General features: G+C 47.8%; 1 protein-coding gene across 1 annotated transcript in view; it reads right to left on the minus strand.

Moving 5' to 3' along the window:
• LOC147693360 (transient receptor potential cation channel subfamily M member 2-like) overlaps positions 1-2,526 on the minus strand; it is a 374,197-nt gene extending 371,671 nt beyond the window's left edge. The window contains exon 1 of the mRNA XM_086933683.1: positions 2,296-2,526. The gene's annotated coding sequence lies outside the window, so the exon portion shown is untranslated. The remainder of the gene's footprint in view (positions 1-2,295) is intronic.
• Positions 2,527-15,019: the final 12,493 nt, after the last annotated feature.

Genomic DNA, 15,019 nt, shown 5'->3' on the forward strand with positions numbered 1-15,019 from the left:
AGTGAGCATCGTGCATGGGCAGTACTGCAATGGAAATACCAGGCAGGACCTCAGTGACCATGGGACAGTGCAGTGAGCATCGTGCATGGAGAGGACTGCAATGGAAATACCAGGCAGGACCTCAGTGACCATGGGACAGTGCAGTGAGCATCGTGCATGGGCAGTACTGCAATGGAAATACCAGGCAGGACCTCAGTGACCATGGGACAGTGCAGTGAGCATCGTGCATGGAGAGGACTGCAGTGGAAATTCCAGGCATGACCTCAGTGACCATGGGACAGTGCAGTGAGCATAATGCATGGAGAGGACTGCAATGGAAATACCAGGCAGGACCTCAGTGACCATAGGACAGTGCAGTGAGCATCGTGCATGGGCAGTACTGCAATGGAAATACCAGGCAGAACCTCAGTGACCATGGGACAGTGCAGTGAGCATCGTGCATGGGCAGTACTGCAATGGAAATACCAGGCAGGACCTCAGTGACCATGGGACAGTGCAGTGAGCATCGTGCATGGAGAGGACTGCAATGGAAATACCAGGCAGGACCTCAGTGACCATGGGACAGTGCAGTGAGCATCGTGCATGGGCAGTACTGCAATGGAAATACCAGGCAGGACCTCAGTGACCATGGGACAGTGCAGTGAGCATCGTGCATGGAGAGGACTGCAGTGGAAATTCCAGGCATGACCTCAGTGACCATGGGACAGTGCAGTGAGCATAATGCATGGAGAGGACTGCAATGGAAATACCAGGCAGGACCTCAGTGACCATAGGACAGTGCAGTGAGCATCGTGCATGGGCAGTACTGCAATGGAAATACCAGGCAGAACCTCAGTGACCATGGGACAGTGCAGTGAGCATCGTGCATGGGCAGTACTGCAATGGAAATACCAGGCAGGACCTCAGTGACCATGGGACAGTGCAGTGAGCATCGTGCATGGAGAGGACTGCAATGGAAATACCAGGCAGGACCTCAGTGACCATGGGACAGTGCAGTGAGCATCGTGCATGGGCAGTACTGCAATGGAAATACCAGGCAGGACCTCAGTGACCATGGGACAGTGCAGTGAGCATCGTGCATGGGCAGTACTGCAATGGAAATACCAGGCAGGACCTCAGTGACCATGGGACAGTGCAGTGAGCATCGTGCATGGAGAGGACTGCAGTGGAAATTCCAGGCATGACCTCAGTGACCATGGGACAGTGCAGTGAGCATCGTGCATGGAGAGGACTGCAGTGGAAATTCCAGGCATGACCTCAGTGACCATGGGACAGTGCAGTGAGCATCGTGCATGGAGAGGACCGCAGTGGAAATTCCAGGCATGACCTCAATGACCATGGGACAGTGCAGTGAGCATCGTGCATGGAGAGGACCGCAGTGGAAATTCCAGGCATGACCTCAGTGACCATGGGACAGTGCAGTGAGCATCGTGCATGGAGAGGACTGCAGTGGAAATTCCAGGCATGACCTCAGTGACCATGGGACAGTGCAGTGAGCATCGTGCATGGGCAGTACTGCAGTGGAACCCTAGGCATGACCTCAGTGATCATGGGACACTGCAGTGAGCATCGTGCATGGGCAGTACTGCAGTGAAAACACCAGGCCTGGCATCAGTGATCATGGGACAGTACAGGGAGCACCGTGCTCGGGCAGTGCTGCAGTGGAACCCCAGGCATGACCTCAGTGACCATGGGACAGTGCAGTGAGCATCGTGCATGGAGAGGACCGCAGTGGAAATTCCAGGCATGACCTCAATGACCATGGGACAGTGCAGTGAGCATCGTGCATGGAGAGGACCGCAGTGGAAATTCCAGGCATGACCTCAGTGACCATGGGACAGTGCAGTGAGCATCGTGCATGGAGAGGACTGCAGTGGAAATTCCAGGCATGACCTCAGTGACCATGGGACAGTGCAGTGAGCATCGTGCATGGGCAGTACTGCAGTGGAACCCTAGGCATGACCTCAGTGATCATGGGACACTGCAGTGAGCATCGTGCATGGGCAGTACTGCAGTGAAAACACCAGGCCTGGCATCAGTGATCATGGGACAGTACAGGGAGCACCGTGCTCGGGCAGTGCTGCAGTGGAACCCCAGGTATGACCTCTGTGATCATGGGACAGTACAGGGAGCACCGTGCACGGGCAGTGCTGCAGTGGAACCCCAGGTATGACCTCAGTGATCATGGGGCAGTGCAGTGAGCACCGTGTCCTGTGATGTCACAAATGAGCACGGCGGAGTCATTCCCCATCGAAGACGGATACGGTGAGTTATCAGGGGACGGCGCGCACCCACCTCAGAGCTGGGAAGGGCTGGTGGCGGCTGACATCCTCCCGGCATCGGAGGGGCGTGCGGGGTGTTTTCCTGCACAGACGCCGGAACCTCTCCTAGCACGTGCAGTGTGGCTGTCCTGCACAGACTCCTGGATCGTCTTCCAGCTCAATCACGTGCAGTGTGCCTGTCCTGCACAGCCACTGGTCCTCTCCTACCACATGCGCGTGCAGTGCTTCTCCCTAGCACAGACATCGGGTCTACTCCCAGCACAGGCACGTGAGACAGCGGGTCCCTTCCCAGCACCGCAGCAGGCTCGCCTCAGCAGCGGACAGCGCGATGCTGCATGTCCGGATCAGTCCTTTCCGCAGAGACGGGCACCGTCAGCAATCCAGCAGTCTGTGCTCTGACTGCCCTGGTCAGATACTCACTCCCCAGGGAAGAGCCCCTCCCGCGCCCCTGCAGCCCCGCCCTGCAAGGATAAACCACGCAGAGACCCGAGAGAACAACTGTTTAATACCCTGAGATGCAAAGGGTAAAGTGAAGCGCGAGTGAGAAGGGAGGCGGGCATGGGCAGCCTAAGGCAATACAATCACAAATAAAACTACATGGATGCACACCCACGGGGATGGGCTCTGGGCGAGTTCTCTTCATCCATTGGTCTATTGCTGTGTCATTCACGGTCTGCTCTCCCCACCGCACCATTGACCACTGGCTATGGGTCCGCCCACTCCAGCCATTGGCTCTCTTGCACTGAGTGATCTATGCTCCTGATCACGTGTACATCTCTCTAACAAGCATTTGCAATGCAGTAGGTCTCGCCTTTGGGACCTTATAAGTGTTAATCCATGCAGCACATTAACCTGAGTGCTGTGCCACCAGGGACTGCAGAGCTGTACAATTACTACCCACTGGGCCATGCAGTCTGATTCAGGAACACATGCTTGCAACAGGAGACATTTATGGAACATTTCAAGGCTCCTCAATGCACAGACAGAAAGACAAGTGCCCAGAACAACACTATAACATGTATGTGACTGCAAAGTACCAGGAAGTAACATATAACATCATGTACCTTCTCTCGTCTGCGTCACATTGGGTCGTTGAAGCAACAGAGGAGTTATTATGCTGTCAGCTTATTCGGTGCCAAAATGCACTTTTATGGCATTTGCTATTCATCAGTAAATTGGCAACACAACAAAGTTCATCTTTAATGCTTTTCGTATTCTCAGGTTAAACACAGAGCGCCATCTTTAACCCCATCGCCGTGAGGCTAGTTGCCCCGCGGCGCGTGGGGAGGGGGTCCGCGCGGGGCGCTGCGGTGCTGATGACGAGCCTGGCTTGTCATGCAGAACGGTGGCGCTGTGCTGATGACGAGCTTAGCTCGTCATGGCCACACCCGCTCAATGGAACGACCAGCACAGCGGGGTAATTATCACTGCGTGGGCGTTCCGCGGAGGTCATGACGAGCTCAGCTCGTCATCAGCACAGCGCCACCGTGCTGCATGACCAGCTGGGCTCGTCATCAGCACGCAAGAGGATAAACACTATCAAAGTGCTACAACACCATTCGCTCTGTGATTACACTGTCACGACTCAGGAGGAAGAGCCAGAGGGGGGCTATTTCATGCCCTCTCCGTGATTTGAGTGTGCAGTGTGGCATTGTGTGATGTCATTGCTATCTTTGGCCAAATAAAAAATACTCCAGCTGTAGTAGGGCCCTGGCTTCACCTCCTGGTGCAGGGCGGGTTTTGCTTGATGGCAGGCTTGGAGGAAGGGAAGGTCTCGGCTGCAGCTCCAGTCTCATACAGTGCCCCTGCTATTAGGTGTGAGTGAGAGGCGCTGAGGTTGGGGTTTTAGTGGTGGTTTCATTAGTATTGGTGGTATTAATATGGGTCGTATTGGAATTGGTGGCGCTGGTGGTATTGGTGGGGGTATTAGTGGTTTTGGTATTTGTGACGGTATTAGTATTGGTGGTGTTGGTATTGGTGGTGATGGTACTGGTATTGGTGATGGTGGTATTGGTGGTGATGGTGGTAGTATTGGTGGTGGTGGTGGTATTGGTGGCATTGTTGGTATTGTTGGCATTGGTGGTGGAGTATTGGTGATGGTACTGGTATTGGTAGTGGTAGTGGTGGTGATATTGGAGGTTGTACTGGTGGTGGTATTGGTGGTGGTAGTGGTATTGGTGGTGGTGGTATTGGTGGTGGTGGTATTGGAGGTGGTGGTATTGGTGGTGGTGGTGGTATTGTTTGTGATGGAGCTGGTGGTATTTATTAGAAGTTAGCCTGGCATATGAGGTCCACTAGTTCTAGTGGGCACCTTGCACCAGTCTAATCTACCTTTATTGATGGTGGTTGTAAAGTCAACCTTATAGAAAGCTATCCTAGTGGTAGCATGAACCAGCAGTCTTCAGGCTAAGACTTCAATAGGCGAGTTAAGCAAGTTGTTTTACCAATTATAATCCCTTGAGTACCAAATGAAAGGACAACACACAAGGTATATTTCAAATATATATGTATTTAATCTAAACATAACCCCTCTGCACTCTTTGTGAGGTCAGAGGTCAAAATACAATACAAGACACACAGTTAATATACGATAAGTTGCACAGTATACGTTATGCCCTAGGGGCCTCACAAACCATATACTAAGAAAGTGGTATAAGTACCACGAGAGAATTAGAAAGCAGGTGTAGGGCCTGTGGATACGCTGGGGCTACACTAATCGACCAAAGGTTAGGAAGTAGGAGGCCCACGGGAGCTGTGTGCAGAGTCTAAACACAGGTGCGGGTTACCATTGACTTTCAATGGAGTTCGTAAAAGTTACAAATATACAATTTAAGGACACTTCCGGATCAACTAAGATGGAACCCTTTTAAACTACGACACTTCGAGAATCAAGACCCACAGGAGCACCGGAGTACTCGTGTTACCTCACCCAGGGAAGAGGGGTGCATAGGTATCTTTTCGTGTCGGGTTTCGTCGTCTTTTTCTATGGAGAGCTGCAAAGAAGTGCTGCAGGCGACCAGAGGAAAAGTGTCCGGGTGGATCCAAGGGTGGATCAAAGATCTGAAGAACCTGAAAGCAAAAGGGACAGAGTCTGGGTCACTAGCCAGTGACCAGGAAGGAATCAGGAAGGAACCAGGCGATGTCGGGTGATTTCAGGTGAAGTAGTTGAACTTGTCTCTTCAGCCACGAGGTCCAGGAGGCATCGACGATGACCAGGCACTGGATTCGAGCTGTCCAACAATGGATCTAGACGACTGTGGTGTCGGTATCCAGATTGGACCCAACAAGCAATGGCAACCGCAACCCACGCAGGATGTCGAGATTGGCTCTGTTGCAGACCAGCAAGGTCTGTGGCGCTTCTCCTTTTCAGGGAAGCTGGAGCAACCAGGAAAGCAAGTTAAATTCAAAGAAAGGTCTTCAGTGGGCTCACTAGCCAAGGGACTAGGAAGCAGGAAGATGTGTTGAGCTCAAATGCAAAAGCGGGGCCCACGGAACACTCGCGGAGTGTGGGGGCCTGGGCTTCGGTGCAAATGGTGCTCGGGGCTGGAGCTTCAAGCACCCTAAAGCACAACTTTGAGATACCTCATTGAAGGAGTGCAGCTTGCAAAATGCAGGATGTCCAGGAGTTCTGGTCCCACGTCTCTCGTGTCCGCCACGGGTCTCAGCTTTGCTGTGGATGTGGGTCGGGGTCAGAGAAGTCTGGAGGTCCAGTTCCTGTGTCGCAGATTCTTCGGGATTCGGCGGGAGCCTCGAAAATGCAGACCGGCAGAGTTGCTGTTGGTGGCTGTTTGAACAGGTGGTCACTCCTTGATCACAGGGGAGATATCTTCCATCTTCCAGTCAGAATGGAACTTCAAAGGTCCAGGATATGTCTTTCAAAGATTTGTCCAGGTTAATCTAAAGTCCTAGGGACACAGCTATAAACTATATGGGTATACTAAGGATGGGGGCTGGACTACCTGGCTAGGTCCCTCCAATGGGTGGACCTGAGAAGGGGGTGGTAACACCCCTTTCTCTTTGTCCAGTTTCTCGCCAGAGATGGTGCTGTGTGCCCCAGCAACTGGTTTGAACCGGACTATGCATGGTCCACCATGTGTGCCCCAGGCAGTGTCTACAAGCATTCACTGAATGCAGCCCTCCCTGCCCCAATACACAAAACCCCTGTCTGGGGAGGGGCTGGCACCTCCCTGGACAGGAAACCTATTCTGGTCCTCCCCTGCCGGAGTTTCGTCCAGCAACAGGAGGTCAGACTCGTGTCTGTGGCAGCAGCATCCATTTTGTGATGCTGAGGCTCTGTTTAACTTTAAACTGGTAAAGCAATAACTACATGTCTTCTTTCTCTAGAAGAGTGAAATGCTACCCGGGACTGGCGGGGGGGGGGGGGGGGAGTTAGTATTCCAAAGTGTTTGACACCTTACACAACATGTTTTGATAAAGCCAAACCAAAGTTAGCATTAATCGCGAGGATTATAATGCACTTAAGAGTATATGGTATGGCTATATCATAGAACAGCTATAAGGAGATGGTTCCGAAAGCTGCAGAGGGGCTCAGCTCATGCTAGGGCACCCTCTCACATAAAACCAAGCACTCTGCCTCCAGGATTGTCGAGGCCTACTATAGGAGTGACTTATAGGTGCATATGTGTCTATATATATAGGTACATATAGGGATACTATATCTAAGTAAGGGGTGATTACACCACCTTACCCAGGCTGTGTGAACAGACCTGTGGTGTCAGTTTGGAAGGCAAACCAGGGGTAGCACAATACATGCTGCAGCCCCTGGTAGGCCTGGTACACTATACAGGGGCTCACCAGGTTGACCCAGTAACCAATCTGGTATGTACCTAAAGTACATGGTATCAATTTAGAGAGAGAACAGCTGGGATGTGGGTCTGATTAGCAGGCCCAAAGCCACACTAAAGTCGAAAAACCAGAGAATCACAGCAAAAAGTGGGGGTGACCATAGGAAGCAGACCCTTCTCTCCTACAGTATTGATGGTGGTAGTGGTGGTATTGGTGGTGGTGGTGGTGTTGTTATTAATAAAACAGGCTTTTGAAAACAACCAGTCAGGTGGCTTAGTGCAGATGACATGTAACACAGCTGTGCTGTTGTCAGCTTCAGCCCATTGGCACACAATTATGTGCTACCTGGAATTCACAAGACTTAATTCGCTAATCATTTTTAAATTCATTTTACTTGGACGGTTGAAACATACATGAGATAATGCCGGGTTAAAGTGATTGAAAGTGGGCGCCCGTCTTACGGGGCAGCCCTGCTACTTAAAAGAACACAAGCGGGTTCAGCTGAAGCAGCACGTGTCCGGCCTGCAGCAAGAAAAACTCAATAAAGTAAATCATGCTTACAGATTAAATAACAGGTCCTGTGTAACAACCGAAGTAAAGGGTCCAATAGCTATGGGAGGTTACAAATTAAGACAAGGCCATACTAACGAGGGACTAACAAGCCTATTAATGAATCGGAAGGCAGCATTTATGAAAGACAATGACACACTGTTGTATCCTGGAATAACTTGGAGGAGTCCAAAGGTAAGGTTCTAAGATGAGTTTATTCCTTTATGAAGTACAGCACCCAAGATCCATGCAGAGTGTCTCTCTTCATCAGCATCCAACGAGTAACTGCTCAACTGGAGCTTCCAAGAGAGTAACATTCTACTGTGCTAGGCAACAGATACAATTGAATAATGCAGTGTTAAAACAAATAACATGAAACATGAAAGAAAGTATATTAAAAGTAATTAAAGAATATAACACACAAGCCAATTAAAAATATGGGAGGAGAGTGGGCTCGGCTTCTCCTCCATACTCTACTACAGCAGGCTCGCAGAGTGAGCAGTACATGCGCGCTGCCGCTAGGCTTGACCTAGAAATGTAAAAACAAGCAAAGTTTTCCCGCTTTGCGAAGCCACAGTTGTATGGCAGTAGCCAAGGGTCGGAAATATTGTAACAGAGACTAAAATCAGTTGTGAAAATGGCCCTGTGTGTCTTGAGAATTTGAAGAGGAAATCAAAGATCTGTGTGAAATGAAATTAGGGGGAAAAAAACTATTTGTTTCCCGAAAGAAAACGTGCATATACTGAAAGGAGGCAGATGATAAAGTTAACTCGTCAATGTGCATTATAGCCAGGTATATTTATTTATTTTGAACATATCGAAAAACAGCATGTATTTATCCACCCCAAAAAGACATAAGAAAACAAATGAAGTATTTGCGCCTAGCCATGCCACCATTGCATGGCATCTGGTGTTCGTGGGAAGACTTGAAACACAGGCGTATTTCAGTTGCAAGGAAGGTGCTCTATGTTATTTAAGAGGGGTCATAAGTGTAAAACGCAGTTAGGGAAACAACATGGAAAAAAATGCATGTACTGAAAGGAAGCCGACGTTAAAGTTATTATTTATTTATAAAGTCAATGCACATTATAGCCATTTATCTTTATTTGAATAGTAATTTCGTCATATGGAGCAGTCATTATGTGGCCTCCTACTTCCACAACAAGATCGCGGACATACACAACAGCTTCAGCACCCAACCGACGCACGCCACGACTGAACCAGCGCCCCCCACCACCACCCTCCGCGCCTGGACCCCGATCAGCACCGAAGACACCGTCCCCACGATGAACTCCATCCACTCCGGATCTCCGACCGACCCCTGCCCTCACCACGTCTTCAACAAGGCCGACGCTGTCATCGCACCCCAGCTGCGGGACATCATCAACACCTCCTTCGACACCGCCACCTTCCCGGAGAGCTGGAAGCACGCCGAACTCAGCGCTCTACTAAAGAAGCCATCAGCCGACCCCACCGACCTCAAGAACCACCGCCCCATCTCGCTGCTCCCGTTTCCGGCAAAAGTCATCGAGAAGACCGTCAACAAGCAGCTGGCCGCCTTCCTCGAGACGAACGGATCCCTCGACCTCTCGCAGTCTGGCTTCTGGGCCAACCACAGCACCGAGAACGCCCTGATCGCAGCCACCGACGACATCCGAGCCCTGCTCGACAACGGAGAAACAGCGGCCCTCATCCTCCTAGACCTCTCCGCGGCCTTCGACACTGTCTGCCACCGCACCCTAGTGCAGCGCCTCAGCATCCAGGAGAAGGCACTGGAATGGATGATCTCGTTCCTCGCCGGAAGGAGACAGAGAGTCCGCCTCCCCCCGTTCAGATCAGAAGCCACTGAAGTCATCTGCGGCGTTCCTCAAGGCTCCTCGCTCAGCCCAACCCTCTTCAATGTCTACATGAGCCCCCATGCGGTCATCGCACGCCAACACAACCTCAACATCATCTCCTACGCCGACGACACCCAGCTGATCCTCTCCCTCACCAACGACCCCGCAACCGCCAGAGCCAACCTGCACGAAGGGATGACAGAAGTAGCCAAGTGGATGATGAACAGCCGCCTGAAACTGAACTCGGACAAGACGGAAGTCCTCATCCTGGGATCCTCACCCTCCGCCTGGGACGACTCCTGGTGGCCCCCCGCCCTGGGCAGCGCACCCAAACCAACAGACCACGCACGCAACCCGAGCTTCGTCCTGGACTCCTCCCTCTCCATGTCCAGACAAGTCAACGCCGTCTCCTCATCGTGCTTCAACATCCTGCGCATGCTACGTAAGATCTTCCGGTGGATCCCCACCGAGACCAGGAAGACGGTCACCCAGGCCCTCGTCACCAGCCGTCTGGACTACGGCAACTCCCTCTACGCCGGAACAACCACCAAACTCTAGAAGAGACTCCAGCGGATCCAGAACGCCTCAGCACGACTCATCCTGGACATCCCCCGGCGCAGCCACATCCCCGGACACCTGCGAGATCTGCACTGGCTCCCGGTCAACAAGAGAATCACCTTCCGTCTCCTCACTCACGCACACAAAGCCCTGCACAACCAAGGACCAGCATACCTCAACAGCCGCCTCAACTTCTACGCTCCCACACGCCAGCTTCGATCGACCAGCCGCGCCCTCGCCGCCGTCCCCCGGATCCAAAGAGCCACCACAGGAGGAAGGTCCTTATCCTACCTGGCCGCCAAGACTTGGAACTCCCTCCCGACCCACCTCCGCCTGACCCAGGACCACCTTGCCTTCAGGAAACAGCTCATGACCTGGCTGTTCGAGCAGTAGCGGACCCCTCTCCCCTAGCGCCTTGAGACCCTCCGGGTGAGTAGTGCGCTATATAAATGCTTTGATTGATTGATTGATTGATTGACCAGTTGAGAATTTTTGTTGTCTACATACTATTTATAAAAGTAGTGGAGTTGTTTAATGTAGGAAAGTGGGTTTCTGTTATAGTAACTCCCCCCCTCACATTTTGCCGAACACTTGATGCACTTTGACTCGATGTGCCCTTGGTCCCTGGAAATCAGGGACCCAGGGCCTATGTTCTTTCCCAAAGCTGTACCTTAGTACCCACAATTGGTACATCTCTGGCCACAGGTTAATCGCTTGTAAAAGGTGCCAGGGGTACCAAGGGCACTGTGACCAGGGAAGGCATCTAAGGGCTGCAGCCCCTATTTTGCCACCCTTAGAGGCACTGTATCTTAACACCCACACATTGCCATTGCAGGCTGCGTGTTTTGGTGCAGAGAAAAGTGAAGAGTTGACATGGTACACATTCCGGAGTGCCATGTCTTCAATCCACTGCCCATGGCCTAGGTAAGTCACCCCTCCAGCAGGGTGCACTAGACCATAGGTGAGGGTACAGTTGCATGAGCACTGTACCCGCACAGTGTATACGTCCATTCTTAGACATTGTAAGTGCTGCAAAGCCATAAAGAGTATATGGTCTGGGAGAAAGTCACTACGAACTCCACAGCTCCATAATGGCTTTACTAAAACATGGGAAGTGTAGTAGCAAATGTCTCAGCACATTAAACCCACACTGATGCCAGTGTGGGATTTAATGTAAAATGCACTCAGAGGGCATCTTAAGAGATGCCCCCTGAAAACAACCAGCCCTGAAGTGGTTCAAGAATGACTGCCCGACATTTGCCACCGCAAGAGAGGTTTCTGGGACCCTGGGTAGAGGCCCTATGCTCTCTGGGTCCAGAAACAAAGCCCATCTTGGGCAGAGGTGTCATGCATCCACCAGGATGGGCTGGGTCACAAAGGAACGCTTCAAAGGCCTGCCGCCTTTGTTAGCTGACTCTGCCTTTTGCTGTGCCCAGCAGCTGGCTCCCACCTATTCTGACCCCATTATGGGCGGTAGAATCAGCAGGAAAACCAAGTTAGGAAGAGAGGTGTGTCCACTAAGCCTGGGTGGAGTTTGCGGAATTCTGAGAACCCAAAAGGATTGTTGGCCGGGAACAGCTGCAGCTCCTCTGCGTAGAGCTGCAGCAGTGTGTGGGGCTATGCGTCTGGAGCCCATCCGCCCCCCAGCCGCGGTGAAGCTGCGGCTAGAGGAGCGGCCAGCGGGGTGAGCACTGCAGGTTGCCCAGCTCATGGTGATCCGCTGGGAAGCAAAGAGAAGCTGCAACTCCTTTGCATGGAGCTGCAATAGTAGGGGTGGTGGCGGCGTGCGGGGGCTTGGCCGCCTTGAGCCCTGCCTGTGCTGTGGTGGGAAAGCCATAGAAGCTGAGGATGGAGGCGCGGCTGCTGGCCGTAGCCCCTACACTGGCTGCTGGTGAAATCTCCACAGGAGGGAGAGCCTGGCTCAGCCTGGTGATGATGGAGGAAATGGCAGCGCAACATGTAGGCGGGGCATAACCTGGATTATTTTGTACTTGGGGTGGCGTTTGAGGCTGCACAGCTCATGATAATGACACAGCAGTTGATCTGTGCTACCTGTGGCCATGTGTGTATTGCTTCTCTGAACATGAGGTCTCTATCACGGCGTGAAGGGTAAGTGGCCTGCACCGCTAAACTCTGCTACGTGGCAGTGGCAGAGTTTTTGCCAAACTTTGCAGTCCAAGCGGCCCCTGACCAAAGACTCCCTAGCCCCATTGGCTAACATTGGGCGCCTGCACTCTGCACCCGGCCGCCCTAGTAAGGGAAGGTAAGAAATATAGTTTTTGTTAATGTCGAAGTTAATAAATATCGATATAAAAAATATCGATGTTACTAATATCGATATTTATATTAGTGATATGTAGTTTTTATGTTTGTGTTTATATTTTTTGTAAATTATTGTACCAGTTTTAGAATAAATATATAACATTTTTAGAAGTAAGTAATTTTTTTTCAAGCAAATTATGCGTTTTAGTATCGTAGCGGGTTGTGGGTTTATAGGGGAATACGGTGGGAAGTAATTTAATTATAGTAAACTAATTAAAAGATTTTAGGAATTAGGATTTTTTTGGGAGTAAATTTTGCGTTTTAGTTCTGTAGCGGGTTGTGGGTTCATAGGGGAATAGGGTAGGAAGTAATTTAATTGTAATTAAGTAATTATTTTTATTTATTGGTATTGATAATTAATTTTATGTGAATTATTAATTGGCAATTCATTTTTATTAACTGTAATTAATTTTTAATAATTGATTGATTAGTAATTATATTAAGTGTATTAATTTCTTATTGAAGTGTGTTGTGAGTTTATAGGGCAATAGGGTGGGAAGTAATTTAATTATAATTCAGTAATTATTAATTTTGTTGATGAGTATTGATAATTTATTGGTAATTAATTATTAATTGGTAATAACATTTTTTAATAATGAATATTTTTATGTTTTGGAAATTAATTTATTGTTAATTAATTCATAATTGGTAATTATTTATGATTAATTATTATGTACTGGTATTTATCAATAACTTATTGTTAAATAATTATTAACTGCTAAATATATTTTAATAAATATTGTTTTTTGGTATGAATTAAGTTTTATTTCATTATTATTTGGTAATTAGTTGTTAATTATTCTTTAATTGCATTTATCATCAATTGATTTGTTAATTAATTATTGCTTGGTAATTACTTTTAAGTAGTTATTTATTGGTATTGGTAATTAATGTTTTGTTATTTAATAATGAAATTATTATTTATTTAAAAATATATATTTGAATTATTAGTAATTTATTGTTACTCCTACGCTATCCAAAACTTTCCTTACTGTTGCACTCTCTGGAGTTGGAATAGTAATTTTAACCGCTACGCTATCCAACACTTTCCCTACTGTTGCACTCTCTGGAGTTAGAATAGTAATTTTTATCCCTACGCTATCCAACACTTCCCCTACTGTTACACTCTATGGAGTTGGAATAGTAATTTTAACCTCTACGCTATCCAACACTTTCCCTAGTGTTCCACTCTCTGGAGTTGGAACAGTAATTTTTACCCCTACGCTTTCCAACACTTTCTCTACTGTTGAAATCTCTGGAGTTGGAATAGTAATGTTAACCTCTACGCTATCCAACACTTTCCCTACTGTTGCACTCTCTGGAGTTGGAATAGTAATTTTTACCCCAACGCTATCCAACATTTTCTCTATTGTTGCACTCTCTGGAGTTGGAATAGTAGTTTTAACCCCTACGCTATCCAACACTTTCCCTACTGTTGCACTCTCTGGAGTTGGAATAGTTATTTTTACCCCAACGCTATCCAACACTTTCCCTACTCTTGCACTCTCTGGAGTTGGAATAGTAATTTTAATCCCTACGCTCTCCAACACTTTCCCTACTTTTGCACTCTCTGGAGTGGGAATAGTAATTTTTACCCCTACGCTATCCAATATTTACTGTTTTAGTTAATGTAGTGTATAATTTGTTATATATATTTTTCATATTTTTATTTATATTATTGTGGTATGTTTATGTATGTATTTATAGTTTATAAAATATTTTTTTTAACAATTTATAAGTTATTACAATAATAATTGTAAATATTAAGTAAGTATATATATATATATATTATATTTTATAGGTATATGTTTAATTTTCTTTTACATTATATATATTACTTATAATTTTAAACATAATTTTAACTATTTATTTTAAATATATGTATTATTTACTTTATTTTACATTATTGTTTAACATTTTAAAAAACAATATTTTTATCAATGATATTTTCGACAACAATATTTCTTCTCTCAATATTTTTGTACTTACCATAATGTAGATAGGACTTCGATTTTCTTGACATCGATATTCCGGCTCCGATATTTTTGACGTCGATATTTTTGACTTCGATATTCTGTCAGTGATTCGTAAAGAAGACATTTTACTTTATGTGATAAGCCGGAAAGGCTGAAGTTAAGTTCGACACTTGTGAAGAACTGGTGCTTGTGCATAGCACATAATATTGGCAAACTTTATAAGTGAATAACATACATATGCATTTTGCTATAGACAGTGTAGTTGTAGAGTTGCTCACTTGTGGGGGATTGAATGCGCAATTTATGAACTGTGTTTATGTTTTGGCATGCTCTTCTTGTGGCACAACCCCCCAATCCCAAACAAATCAGAGATATACCCCTAATTTGGACCTGGTGAACCTAGCTAAATGTACGGAGTGCTCTTCACGAGGGAAAGTCCCTAAAATAAATACAGAGACATACTGATATTCAAACTGAAAAGACCGTATGGTTTGTACAAAGATCGTTGGGCCAGCGATGTAATCAGTTGTTTGTTATGTTTTTAAATGTATTGAAAGGAGGTGAGTTTCAGTGGAAAAAAGGCAGAATGCTTTGGGAAAAGGTTGTAACATAACATCCAAAGCAGCCGATCATTAAACAGGAGAGCTGTGGTTAAAGTTCAGAGTGCTTTCCTTGTGCCAACCAAAGC

This window comes from Lissotriton vulgaris, chromosome 8, assembly GCF_964263255.1.
Source record: "Lissotriton vulgaris chromosome 8, aLisVul1.2, whole genome shotgun sequence".
Classification (NCBI taxonomy): Eukaryota; Metazoa; Chordata; class Amphibia; order Caudata; family Salamandridae; genus Lissotriton; species Lissotriton vulgaris.